The sequence below is a fragment of the Hipposideros armiger genome, unplaced genomic scaffold (assembly GCF_001890085.2).
Source record: "Hipposideros armiger isolate ML-2016 unplaced genomic scaffold, ASM189008v1 scaffold_42, whole genome shotgun sequence".
In the NCBI taxonomy this organism is placed as follows: Eukaryota; Metazoa; Chordata; class Mammalia; order Chiroptera; family Hipposideridae; genus Hipposideros; species Hipposideros armiger.
Genome location: NW_017731392.1, coordinates 835809 through 850841, shown reverse-complemented (window position 1 = coordinate 850841; position 15033 = coordinate 835809). Strand labels below are relative to the sequence as shown.

Here is a 15033-nt window from a genome sequence, read left to right as displayed (position 1 = left end):
GAGAGCGGAGCGGGCGGCGGCGGCGGCGGCGGCGGGCGCAAGGCGAGCGCGCCGAGGGGGCGGAGGAGTTGTCGTGGGTTTGTTTACGCATTGCTGCCCGGCTCGGGGCACAGCCCGCACTCCCTGATTGGCCACAAACTGGGGCACAGCCTCTCGCCGCCGCCTGCCCGGCCTCCTCGAACAGCCGCCGCGCAACTCCGGGAGCGCCCTGCCCGGCACGGCCACCGGCGGAGCCCGGGCCCGCAGGGGGACGAGCCACAGCGGCTGCCAAGGGCCGCCGTGGAGCCACACGTTGGCCCAGGGCTCGCAATTACCCACCTGTAGGGGCCCGACCTTGGCAAGGAGAAATTCGAAACTTCTGAGGCTAAGGATTTCGTGTCACCCAGACTTAGATGGGGCACTTTTTCCCCTCCGCGCAGACAGAGGAAGCTTGCCCTTTAATGGATAGAAAAGCAGCTCAAATGTTAATATGCCCCTTTGGCGATGGTCAAACCGAGGCTTCCTGTATAAGCTATCCCAGGGAGTTCACAGTTCCTTCCCCTGCATCCAGCTTCTCTGCTTGTAATCTGTCCCTCGCGCAGCATTCAAAGTTGCCATCCCAGAAGTGACCGTGCCACATGATGCTCAAGATCCTCGGATGACTCCTCGTGTCTTCAAACCCCAATTCCTTAGTGTTCAAATCTTCCATGGCTGGGCCTCCGCCTTTCAGTCTCCTTTCTACTGCCCAACTGTCACCCCTGTTACCCTTGTCTACAGACAACACCTTAGATGCCTCTGTCCCTTCACAATTGATTTCCTTCCTGCTCTGTTCTCTGCCAGGAAACCAGAAAACCCGATAGCAACCTCCACCTGCCAAACCCTCAGTCTCAGCTTGTCTACCATCTCTGTGTAGCCTCCCCCATCCTCACTCAGAATACCCCCTCCTGGCTGGCATCAGTCTGGCTTGAGGGTTTGTGCCTACTCTGTGTCTGTGGATTCCTTAAGTAAGAACAGGAGCCTGGTTTTAACAGGGCTCTGGAGATGGAAGAGATGAACTCTGTAAGAATAAAATTGTCTCTGAACATCTGGAGTCTTTATCAAGAGGGCCTCCTGATAGTTCACGAACCTCATCATGCAAAAAAGCGAATGCTTCCAAAAACTGAGAATGCCCTCTGTTTCTCCCTCTCTCTGTGTCTTCTCCCCGGCACACCTAGCTATGTGCCCTCTATGCCCATAATGGGCAATTAATAACCCTGAGAGAGATTTCTGGTCAAGCTGGCAGAGTAGGTAAACAGTGTGCTTGTATTCTCTCATGACCACATCAAAATTATAACTGAACTACAGAATAACCATCGTTGAGAATTGCTTGAAGTCTAGCTGAACAGAACCTACAACTGAGGACATACAGAAGAAGCCACCTTAAGACTGATAGAAGGGGCAGAGACACAGAATGGGTTGGTGCCACACCTGTGTGTGGTAGTTAAAAATCGGGAGGGATATATCGGCTGCAGAGGTCCCCCTGAGGAGCAAGTGGTCTCAGCCCACACCAGGCTCCCCAGCCCAGGGTTCCAGTGCTGAGAAAATAAGTCCCCATAACTTCTGGCTGTGAAAACCAGCAGAGATTGTTGCTGAGTGAGGCAGAGGGCTGCTGGAGACCCACACATTCCTCTTATAGGGCCCATGCACAGACTTACAGACTCACGTGCTCTGAGCTCCAGCACTGGGGGGAAGCAGCTTAAAAGGCACCAAGGACATATGGAGAGGAACTGAATTGTCAGGCTTCAGGGTGAAGGCTGGAGGGACGGCTTTCTCCCAAACGGAAGTGCTGGCTGAATCCATTGCTCCTTGCTGAGCCCTCCCCACTCCCAGCATGCAGACACAGGTAGGCGCCATATCTAAGTCTTCATCAACCTGGCTAACACCGTTTGCCCTGCCCTGGGGAATTCCCTGAGACCCTGGCCCACCCAACTTGCAGGCCCACCCAAGCCATGTCCAGTGGCTTTTCCATACAAATGGCCTGTCTTGGCTCATGTTTTGTATTTTCCTAAAATCTCTCAAAGGTTCATAAACTCCAGACAAGCAGCATCTGGCCTCATTGTGCTCCATACCTCTCGCTGAGTATCCCCAAGCCTGGCATTGGCAGCAATTGGCCTCTGTTCAAGGCATGGCCTCTCCCAGGCTCCTCCAAGCCCAGCTCGGGTGGCAACCATCTGCAGATTGCTTTGTGGCTCATTCTGGGTGGCCCCGGGCAGGGCACCAGTTGCGCCTGAACTTGGCCTGTTGCTGGACCCCTCCCAGGGCCAGCACAGTGACTGGCTTTGACCAAGCCGGTTCACCACCCAGCTGCCTCCTCAGATGACACACCCAAAGGGCAGACTGGGCAAGCACCAGAGTCCTGCTAAAGCGAATTCTGCTCCATATGGTCAGTGCCCTGCACAACAGCTCCTCCACTGTAGTTACGGTCAGTTCTTACAACCAATCAGCCTGAGGTTTAATTCCTCCCACTGACATGTCAACAGCAACCAAGGCTCAACTACAACAGGAGGGCACAAACAACCCACACAAGAGACACACCTGGAGTACCTGGCTCAAGTGACCAGGGAGACTAAGCCACTGGACCCCACAGGATTTATTACATAAGGCCACTCTACTAAAACCAGGAGACATAGCAGCTCTACCTAATACATAGAAACAAACACAGGGAGGCAGTCAAAATGGGGAAACTAAGAAATATATCCCAAATAAAAGAACAGAACAAAGTTCCAGAAAAAAGAACTAAACAAAATGAAGACAAGCCATCTACCAGATGCAGAGTTCAAAACGCTAATTACAAAGATGCTCAATGATCTCAGTGAGAACTTCAACAAAGAGATAGGAAACAGAAAAATGGAGCTAGAAAATATAAAAAAGAACCAGTCAGAAATGAAGAATACAGTAACTGAAATGAAGAATACAGTAACTGAAATGAAGAATACATTAGAGGGGATCAACAGTAGATTAGATGAAGCAGAGGACTGAATCAGTGATTTCAAAGGTAAGGTAGCAGGAAGCACCCAATCAGAACAGCAAAAAAGAAAAAAAAATCCAAAGAAAAATAAGGAGTTTAAGGAGCCTCGGGGATAACATCAAGTATACCAACATTCTCATCATAGGAGGATCAGAAGGAGAAGAGAGAGAACAAGGAATTGAAAACCTGTTTGAAGAAATAATGACTTTTCTAACCTAATAAAGGAAATAGACATACAAGCCCAGGAAGTACAGAAAGTCCCAAACAAGATGAACCCAAAGAAGCCCACATCAAGACACATTATATTTAAAATGCCAAGGTTAAAGACTAAGAGAGAATCTTAAAAGCAGCAAGAGAAAAGCAGTGAGTTACCTACAAGGGAGCTCCCATAAGGATGTCAGCTGATTTCTCAACAGAAACTTTACAGGCCAGAAGGGATGGGCATGAAATATCAGTGATGAAAACCAAGGACCTACTTGGGGTGGCTGGTTAGCTCAGTTGGTTAGAACGCAGTGCTCATAACGCCAAGTTTGCCAGTTTGATCCCTGAATGGGCCAATGAGCTGTGCCCTCCATATCTAGATTGAAATGACTACTTGACTCAGAGTTGAGGGATCCTGGAAAAACACACTGTTCTCCAATAAAAATCTTAAAAAAAACAAACCAGAAACAAAAACAAGGACCTACAACCATGATTACTCTACCCAACAAAGCTATCATTTGGAATCAAAGGAGAGATAAAGAACTTCCCAAACATGAAAAAGCTAAAGGAGTTCACTACCACCAAACCAGTATTACAAGAGATGTTTAAAGGGACTTCTTGAAGAAGGAGGAGGAGAAGCAGAAGAATCACCCAAAACACTACTTTGAATGGACGTGTGTATGCTTTATTGCAGCATTATTTACAATAGCCAAGATATGGAGGCAACCTGGGTGTCCATCAATGGATGAATGGATAAAGAAGAGGTGGTACATATATATACTGGAATATTACTCAGCAGTAAAAAAGAATGAAATCTTGCAATCTGCAACAACATGGATGGACCTAGAGGGTATTATGGTGAGTGGAGTAAATCAGACGAAGACAATGCCATATGATTGCATTTATATGTAGAATCTAAAGAACAAAATAAACAAGCAAACAAAACAGAAGCAAACTCATAGATAAAGAGAACATTTTGAGGGTTGCCAGATGGGAGGGGGGTTGGGGTGATGGGTAAAAAAGGAAGGGATTAAGAAGTACAAATTGGTATTTACAAAATAGTCATGATGACGTCAAGTATAGCATAAGGAATATAGTTAATCATGTTATAATAACTGTATGGTGTCAGATGGGTACTAGACTTATCGGGGTGATCACCTCATAAGTTACATAAATGGTTAATCACTATGTTGTACACTTGAAACTAATATAATATTGCAAGTCAACTGTAATTGAAAAATTAAAAAGTATTAAAAATAATAAATAACTCTGGAAGAAATAAAACTCCGGTGTTCTTCAAGCTAAGCCTTGAGGTGATCAATGTCAATATAGTAAATCATGAAGGAATAGATATGAGTGGCCATGAACCTAGCCATTTTAGAGATAATTTCTAGGCTAAGAGTCCCTTAACTCTGACAGCTAGTGTCACTCTCCAATCAAACACTGGAGACGTGGACCCTGACCATTCCTGACTCTTGGGATGGTTGGATTTCTTTCTCTCTAGATGTGCTGCTTCCAGTCCCACTGGAAAAGTTGTCTTTGAATTCTGAGGGTGAATCCAAATGAAAGTAAAGTTTTCTTTCTCAGATAATTCAATAATAATAATTTAATGAAGTGACTTAGTTATAAAGATGTTGAAAGAACTACAAGTACAACCAAGGGATGGTGAGACAATCCTGAGATTAGCAACTGCTGGATGCATCTCCTCCCCTAGGGCTGGAGGGACAAGAGGAGTAGGATGCCAGAACCATGAAGGACTTGTCCACTGGGAGCTGGAGCCAAGAAGGAAGTGCAACTACTGCTGGACATGCCTCCCAAAGCAGAGACGGGAAGAAATCCCCTGGCTTACTCCTTCCTCCAAACCTTCAGGGTCACCCAGTGGTAGAAAGCAGGAGAAGCCAATGGACAAGATGACAGAGGGTAGGGGTCAGAACTCCTACTATACAGATCAGAGCCGGGGAAGGAGAATGGATCTGAGAGCATAGTGGCAAGTCACTGGCACTCGGGCTTGGGTGCTACACCTGGTTACCTCTTGGGTGCTACACCTGGTTACCTCTTGGGTGTCACACATGGTTACCTCTGGGACTCTTCCACAAGGTCTGATTCTGCAGAGTAGCACAAACTTTTTCTTTCCAAGCCTCAGAATTCCTTTTCTCTTTCTTTCCTTCTTTGCGTTTTTGCTTGCATTTCTCCTTTTATCTTCTTCTCTCCCATGATTCCCTTACATTTTCTTTGCATCTCTTACTTTTCTATCTCTGGCTCGCCTTTTTCTCTTTGTGTTCCCATATACCTTCTCCTGACCTCTCTGTGTCCCACCGAGTCTCTTCTTACCTCTGCTGGTCCTATTTCTTCCTGGGCAGGATGGCAGCCTTCTTCAGCATGACAGAGATGAGAGACTCCCATGGTAGGTAATGGAATTCAGAACTATTATATTATTGCCCATCTGGACACTGTGCTACATATTTCACATGTTATCTCATTTAATTTTCAATTCACACCTACTAGCTGGGCATCACTGACTATAACTTGGGTGGCTTTATTGTTGCCTGTCACAGAGAAGACTTTGCTAGTGTGGGTCACCCACAATACTGCTGACAGTTCTCCTACTTTTTCTATATGTGTCTCCCTCTACCTTTTCTTCATCCTATCCTACATGTTTTCCTTTCATTGTCACAGATATTTCTCCCAACTTCCAATCCCATACAGTCTAATACACCTCCCCTCTAAATCTCTGAAAACCGAGAATGGCTACTTAGAGGAGGTGGCATTTCAGCTGGCTTTTGAAAGATGAGTAGGATTTTAATAAATGGAGATTGAGGAAGGGCATTTTTGGTGGAACAGTGAATCATATGATCCTACTTGACTGAAACACAAGAAAGAGATGGCTAGGAAATAAGGCCAGATTTCAGAAACTTGTTTTTAGATTCCAGTTCACTAAGACAGACTACTCAGAAACACAGATTGCCCTAACTCCATTAAGTAGAGATGTCATTCATACAATTAGAATCATAAAGCCAGAAAGAAATCTAGATATTGCCTGGCCCAACTTGCCTGTTTTTAAGTGAGGGAAGTGAGGCCTAAGAGACTTAGGTTACTGGAGTATCATGGTAGTTAAACATGGGCACTAGAGTTTGACTACCCGTATTCAAATTCCTGCTTTGACAAATGTTAAGCTATATGACCTTGAACTTATTTGTGTTTAAGTTTTCTTATCTATAAAATAGGAAAAAATGATAGAATCCACCTCAATGGGTTGTTGTGAGAATTAAACATTTTTACAGGTAAAAAACATGGCATGGTACCTGGCATATAGTCAGTCTACAATAAATATTACTATGATTTCCTGTGCCTATTCAGGTAGTACACAGGACCAGAGCCAGAACTGGTCCTCCAAAGCTTTTTAAGCCATAATTGAGTAACCTCCACTACTAGAAGCTATGTCTTAGGATGCTTGTCAAATACCACTTGTGAAAATATGGTGCTCGTCTGGTCTGCTATTAAAGGAAGTTCTCAGTTATCCTTCTAGCTCCCATTCCTCTACATTTCCTGCTCTACCACCAGTGTCAGCAATCCTGCTGTGCATCCTGTGAAGTCCTAAGACAGGAGGGGGGCATGAAAAATGAGCAATGGACATGTATTTTATAGCCAACAATGTAGTTTACAAGTCCAATACAGTCAAATATTACTAATTTAAATTCAAAGGACCAAAAATGGTTGGATTAAAGGCATTTGAGTTATCTGTCATTCCTCAGGCTACAGAGGATCAAACCTACCAGCTTACATTTTGATAGTTTCTTAGGGGAACTCAGTGGGACCAAGAAAAGGCCTTCCTCTAATGGAGTGTCCAATCCTTCAACAAACGTGTGATGGAAGAGACTCTTCTTTGTTCTTTCATCTTTCCTTTCTGAGTCCCTGGTCCCACTGTTCAAAACTCCGAACACAATGAACTTCACGCGGTCTACTCTCTGAACTATAAGCCTCTTGAGGCAACAAACCACGATTTCCTTATCTTTTTATCTCTAGAACTCAGTATCTGGAGCAGAACAGGTGCCCACATGCTGCTGAACTGACCGACTTGAGCAATGCCACGGATATTAAAAGGAACCTTTTCTCCTCCCCCTTCAAATCGTTCCCCTCAGTTGACTGTTCTTAGCTAGTTGTCAGCCTGCTACACTAATTCACTGGAAAGCCTGACGACAGTTGAATGTGAAATAAATGTACATTTTACGATACAAACTACATTTGAAAGGTTTTATTTTAATGGTGTAAATCCAGGCAGTATTTTCAGACGGTCAGGAAGAAATTTGGGGGGCAGCTGGACTGTTCTAACATCTTCACATCACACCCAACATCACACCCAACACACTGAAGTTTGTCTCCTCTATAAACAAAGGCCATTTAACTTTTGTTGTTTCACATTTTACTTTATATTTACATTACTTTACTTTAGGTTAATTAGTAGATAGCTTCCATTCTACATATGGCTGTATTAATTATCCTGCCTAAGTCATTTCTTAAAAGGCACAGTTTTCTGTAAATCTTTAAAAAGTCAACCACTGCCCTAGTTTTCTCTTTTACTTCAAAACCAGACCCAATACTTGATCACTCACTGACTCTTTAATCCCCGAAATCTTCCATCTATTTCCTCTATTTCATTTACGTGCTTTCTCTAGGAAGCTGGAAGGAGTGCAAAGGATTAATTCTAGATTACTGCCTCATTTTATAGAAGAACGTGAGGCACAGAGGTGTCAGTGGCAGAATCTCGTGTTTCCAAAGGATTGATCCCATGCCCCATCCCCCTAAAGGTGAACTCCTTGTTGCCAACTGTCCTCTGACCTCACTATTTTTGTCCATCACCACCATCTTTTAGGATCCTTTAGGATTAAAATGGGTGATCTTTGACTCTCCCTTCTCTTCAGGCCTCCTCTTCCATTCCAGGGTGCCTTTCTGACTTGTCTTTCTAGTCTGAACTGGCCCATGGTTCAGGGCATTTTCTCTTTACAATTGCGTTCCTACAATAGGTTGCTAATGGTTTTGTCATCTCGCTCCAAACCTCTTCTGCTGATAGCAGAACCATCTTCATATAACTCAAACTATTTTATAGTTATCATAAAATGGTGCCATTTGCCAGGTAAAATCAAATTCAACATGCATTTAGACTATCAATAAAATACAAGTTTATTACTGTCAAGCCTTTTGAATTCTGAAACATATACCAGTAACCAGCTGTGTGACCTTGGGCAAATTATTTAACTTCTATGAACTGCAATGTCCTCAATCTGTTAATTGGTGTTATTAGTATATATGCCTGACTCACAGGGCATTTGATAATTAGAATAGTAAATGTAAAGTTATTGATAATAATAGTTGTAATAGCTAATATTTGTTGAGGTCTTACTATGGACCAGGCATTATTCTAAGCTCTTTAAATGAATTATCTCATATCGACCCTACAACATACATTTCATTATTAGTTCTAGATGAGAAAACTGAGACCCAAAGGAGTTTAAAAACTTTCCCAAGATCAACAAACCAAAAAGTGGCTGGGCAGTAAACCTGGGCAAACCCATTTGTCACATAGTGGCACATGGAAAATGCTTAGTAAATGGTAGTTATTTCATTGTTGATTTTTATTATCAGTATTATCACCTTAAAGAGAAGAGAAAAGCTTTTCTCGGCTTTCCTTCCAGATTTCTTTTAGAAGTTGAATCTTAGCATAATTTTAAGAAAAGCTGGATAATAAATGATAATCCAATTTGCTGGATACCACTTGTTCCTGCTTCCCAAAGAGAGGCTGAAAAGATGGTTAGGGGTTCTTGCACTGCTGGGGTCCTATAATCACCCTGGGCCTCCCCATCCCCACTCAGTCCTCCAATATTTTTTATAAAATGGGGATCATATACACAGTCTATGACTCAGGTATAGTTCAGAGTGATAGGTCAAAAATTTATTCTCTGATTGTGCCTATAGTTTCTTTTGGTCTTTCTCATGGATGGGACCGGAACATTCTTTGTGCCTAGCTCTGTTTGTTTGTCTGCCTCAGAAGACAATTTAGGAAAGAGAATTTCCTCAGTGGTGCCACAGAAAATAATTATTTTAGTCTCTACTATAGTATTTCAATTCCTTCCCTTAGGGCACCTTTTGCACCATGATCATCAAATGGTCTGATTTAACTGACATATTCTCTTTGATGATGCTAAAAACAAAACAAAACCCCTCATTACTGGTTTTGATGTCCCTTTCCAGGTGTTCTATGAATTATTCTCTGGCCCATTGTATTTCTGCATTGTACTTGACACACTATGCCTTCCCTGCACCCTTGCTTTCCTCAAGCGTCTTTTGCCCCCTGAGCATCTGGTCGTTTATATTTGAATACCTGGTCTTTTTTATTCATCAAGGTCTAAAAAGTGACCTTGGCCTTCCAATAATGAGATTTTCATAGATTCTAGAATCATAAAATGTTAAAGCCAGAAGGACCTTTATAGATAACAGAGGCCAATCGATTCCTTTTATAGTAAGGAACCAAGACCCAGAGAAGCCAAGTAGCAGACACAAAGCTACATAGCTTATGATGGGGCTCAAACCAGACCCAATACTTCTGCTTCATTTATTTCTTATGAGTTAGATTATGATCCTTGGAAATAATAATATGAGAGGTTTACAAGTGTGTTCTTCCAAAATGTTTGTGTTTTCACATCAGTGATTTTCCTAATACATTTCCGGGCAGCTCAGAGGAATAAGAATTCCATGATTGCAAAAATGCCACCATAAGAAGACATGAATTACAGAGCTGGGCCTGTGTCTCTTAATAATCATCTTTCTTTTCCCGTGGTACCTTATACAGTGCACACAGCAAATTTTCAATAACGATGATGATGATGGTGGTGGTGGTGGTGGTGGTTAATGATGACCAGGTCTCATATTTCTCTGTTCTCAGTCCTTTTCTACCATTTTGTTCTCTATAGTCCCAGCTCTTTCTGGGTTTCAAGCCTTCTGGAAGCCTGGCTCATTTGGTTTAGAGTTCTTTATAAGGGTGATAGGTGGGTATTTGGTAGCTGCCTTCCACAGTGATGAGGGTTTAAATGGTTAGAGATCTACCCCCAAGCACACACACACATTCTGAAACTTTTCTAAACTTGAGGAAGTACACTCCTAGAATAATACCAGCCACTGCATAAAAGCATTGTCTGGTCAGGTAGTTTGCAAAATACCACATAAAACAGAATGAAACAGTTTAGGGGTGATTAGTTTTATTTTTACTGGAATTCACAGGACATTTAAAACACTAATGTGAATCCAGGATTTTTAAGGGAGGGTGGTGAAATATGTAGAATTTCCCAAAATATATTTGACTATCAAATGGCTACTCCTTAAACTTCTTTCTCATAGGACTAGAGCAACATGGAATAAACTTAGGGAAATGTGAAATACCCTTTGGGTTTCAATTAGAGTATACAGCACTCCATTTGTCCTAAAACTATCTGTTTCAAATGTTAAGATATCTCTCCCTAGGATTTGTTTTCTTAGATACAATGACTGAATCTGTACTTCTTCTTCTCATTATTTATCATTTCAGGACCTAGATGCTGTTATTTCTCAGCCTGAATTTCTCCAAAAGAAGAAATCATAGGTTGTTTGACCTATGTGAGCTACTCACTCCCCATAATTATTTCAACTTTCCTGTCCTAATCTACACAGTTTTCAAGGTGCAGGGTCAAAAAGTTAGTGGTAACTATAATAACGACAACTCGCATTTTTTTTAGTATGTACGGTAGGGCAGATACTGTGCTAACTGCTTTACATCCCACTTGTCACAACCCTATAAAGAGAAACGTTTCTATTTACATGTCACACAAAAAAGACACTGAAATGAGCTTAAGTAACTGCCCAAGAAGGTCCCACTTAAGGCTGGGAAGCTGGGATTTGAACCTGATTGTGTTCAATTCTTAAGGGTTACCTGGCACTGTCCTTCCAGTGTTAGTTCTATTTTGTCATGTAAGTGCTGCCTCCCCAACCAGAATCCTTTAAGAGCAGAGGTCACGTTGGCCAGCCCTGAGTACAAGCTTTTGTGCTTGACACAGCACCTGGCATGCTGTAACCAATACTCCTTTGAAAAGAAAGATAAAATAACTTGTCAAAGCCACTCAGCTAGTGAATGAAGAGCCCAAGGTTTGAAACCATCTTCCACACCACACGCATTACACTTCATGGATTTCTCACCAGGACCATGCCCGGTGCACCAAGTGAGCACTCCTTCCCCTTCCAGTCACACTCTCCAGGCTTTGAGTCTCCCAAACAAAGAATTTTGTCTCCCACCCTGCTACCCCAACACATTCACTCTGCCCTCTCCCAGACAGCCGTTCTAGACCTAGTGAACTAAATCTATCCATAATGGCTGAAACCCTGGTCAGTAAGCAAGAAATCACTTTTGTTGGTGTGTGTGAATTTTGTTCCTGGTGTTTGGACAGTGTTCTCCACCCAAGCACTTCGCATTTGAAAGCTCTTCCTGATGTGGAAATCTTTCAATGTAAAATAAAATGTGAAGACTTCCCATGGGGGTGCTGGGTGGGGTTTGTGGTGTGCCCCCCACGGGCAGGACTACACGATTGGCCCCCCTGGGTCCTGGGGTAGCGGTTGGAAGAGCCCCACCCGAGAGCAACTGAAATCCTTGTGGGCTGCTGGGCAGTGGATGGCTGGATACCACCTGGCAAAGGCTTTAGCAACTGTGTCCCTCACCATGACAGTGGCCACTTTTGACCATGTACTCTGTAGCAGTCAGGCCCTGCAGCTTCCTCCAAATCTCAGTGGGTTGGAGCCAGCTTTCCTCACATGGTTTCCTCCAAATTTCATCATGTCAGATTCAAATGGCACTCCTGAGAGACCCCACAAGAAGGCCAGGATATCTCCATACCAAGTATCTAAAGTAGAGCGAAGCCAGGTCGCCCATGAGAATGTCAGCTGACTGGTTGAGCGGCCAGGGTACAAGCCTGTTGCGTACACTGCCAGCTCTGTCTTGGCCCAGCCCCTGGTAAGCGAAAGGAACTTCTGTCCTAGGTTTCAGGAAAAGGATGGATATGTTGAGAGGAGGAGCCAGAATGGTTTGTATGAGGTTGAAAATGGTAGACCTAGAAATCCTGCAGGTTGGACAGGGCTGGTTGGCCGAGGGCTTTTGGGGCATTGGGGTCCCTATCTGCAGATCCCATCTTAACCTGGAGGAAAAAGGATAGTAAGGGAAATAAAGTTATCCACCCTGTTTTGGGGGAAAACATCCTGTAATTTGTAGCCATCAAAAGGAAGGACTGTGGAGAATGGGCCATCCCAGGGAGGATGGTGGATTCAAGAGAGAAGATCAGTGCCACACCGAAGAGAGAATTGGGTGAGGAAGCCATGAACTCCTTACAGAAACCCAGAGCAGAAACACAGGAACTGGAGAAACAACTGCACACACTATTCAGCCAGGAACATTTTGTGGTCTATACAGGCTATGTGGATGATCTTTGGAACACAGATAATGCGTGGATAGAGACAGAGGCTGTGAACTACCATGATGAAACAGGTGAAGTCATGGAACACCTTCCTCTGGACGCTGGTGATGATGCCAAGAAAGTGAAATGGGTGGACATTAATGATAAACTCAAGCTTTATGACAGACACTCCCAAGTTAACAACTTGTGGCTGAGAAACAAGGTGCTCACTGGCGTGAGAACGTGTACCCTGACTTCCATAGATAGCAGCTTCGAGTCTCATGTAAGCCAAAGGCCTTCAAATGAACGTGGGTGGATAAGAAGCCAAGAGCCCAGAACGCCCACTGAACAGGACAGGGAGGGTCACTTTTTTTGGTGATTATTTCTAAAACTGTTCACACAGTATGAAGGCTTTGTGTCAGAGAATAATACCAGGGGTGCCAAAAAAATGTATACAAGTGGGCACTTTGGTCAATGTTGCTCAAACAGTAGTTAGCCACTATCAGAAGTGTCTGGACGCTGATGGTAACCGCTTTGAGCACCTCTTGTAATAGCAGAAGTCAAACGTGACTTATATTCATCTTTTGTTATCAGTATATATTGAGTGTTACAATCTTAATACAGTATTTTCCTCTCTTAAAATGTGTATACATTTTTCGGCACTCTCTATATTAGACAAATATGGGGGAACAGAATCACAAGCTTTTTGGCTTTCCAACTGGAAGAAGAGGAATATGGTCACTTGTTGTATATATTGTATACATGGTTTTAACCAAATTATGCAACTAATGCTCTTTGAAGAACTATGGGTGAAGCAAAGATAGCTTCTAACAAACCACAGCCTCTACTTTTCAGCCAGCTTGCATTTGTCAGTTCTTTCTCCTGATGTGTTGAACTGTGGTCTAATCTAACATATAATCTGATTTTTTGGGATAACATTTGTTTTTCAAATTTAGCTTTATGTGGCCTTGTATTTGTTGCTTTCACGTATGGAAGATCTCTGATTATACTTGTTTTTAGAAACTTCAGTTTTATGGGAAAAGTTCCATCTCTATTTTAGTCTGTAAGAATCAAGTACTCATGAACCAGAAAAAAAAATGCGGTGACAAAATGAGCTGAATACCCAGTCCTCTGGTTATCACAACTATTTCTGTCTGAACAGAATGGACTAAGCTAAAGACATTTGTTTCCTTTCAGAAGATGAAACCTTCAACTCAAAAGATGCTAAAAATGCGAAATCCTGTCATGAGGAAGTCTTTATCATGAAGGTTTAATGCCTCAAATTTAGCATATCCAAAATAGAATTCTTGATGTTTTTTCCCCAAGAAAACTGTTCTTCCATCACTCTTCCCTGGTAATTGGCACCAAAATCCACCCAAGTTGTGCAAGAAAATAACGTATTAGTCTAGATTCCTTGCTTTCCCTCAATTCCTACATCCAATCCACCTACAAAATTTAGTCAACTCTACCTCCAACAAAATCGATCAAGAATCATTCACTGCTTTCCACCTCCACTGACCACCCTAATCAAACCACCATCCCTCCTCGGTAGACTATTGCCTCCTAACAGGCCTCTCTCCTTCCATTTGTGTCCTCCTGGAGGTTATTTTCCACAAAAACGTGAAATGACATTTTTTAGAATGTCAGTTACATCATGTCCCACCCCTCTTAAAACCATCCAACGGTTTCGTTTTTTACAGAGACTAAAACACAAACTCCTTACCCAGGCCTACCTGCTCTGGATGATGCATATGCTTTAGTTGGAAATGGTCACATTCCACCCTGGGCTCGTCTAGCCTTTCTCTTCCTGGTATACTTCCTATTTGCTTCTGCCCCAGGGTGTTTGCTTTGCTTTTCCCTGCCTAGAATGTCCCTTCCTTGTCTTTACAAAGTCAGCTCCTTAAGTCAGTCAGATCTCATTCAAATAACACTTCCTTGAAAAGATTATTTTCTGGCCACCAAATCTAAAATAACCCACCCAATCCATTTCTACTCCTGTACCCTGTTTTATTTTCTATGTAGTAGTATTAGCACCATCTGGAATTATCCTGTATATTTTTGTCTACTTACAAGAGAGTCTAGGGATTTTTCTGTGTTGTTGACTGCTATACCCACAGTATCTAGAATAGTGTCTTGCATGTCAACAAATTATTTGCTGCTGTTAAAAGTCTTCTATACACTCTTTCCTTTTTTAAAAAAATGTAAATGTGATCACATTACCCTTGGCCTAACTTTCTCATTTAAAAAACTTTTTATCTTGAAATAATTTTAGACGTACAAAAAAGTGCAAAAATAGTACACAGAATTCCCATATAATTCTTCACCCAGCTTCCACAAATGCTGAGAACTTATTTACATCGACAATTATTACAATTATTGAAA

At 42.8% G+C, this 15033-nt stretch overlaps 1 pseudogene; it reads left to right on the top strand.

The window, feature by feature from the left end:
* Nucleotides 1-11665: 11665 nt before the first annotated feature.
* Nucleotides 11666-13111, top strand: LOC109380926 (ADP-ribose pyrophosphatase, mitochondrial pseudogene; annotated as a pseudogene).
* Nucleotides 13112-15033: the final 1922 nt, after the last annotated feature.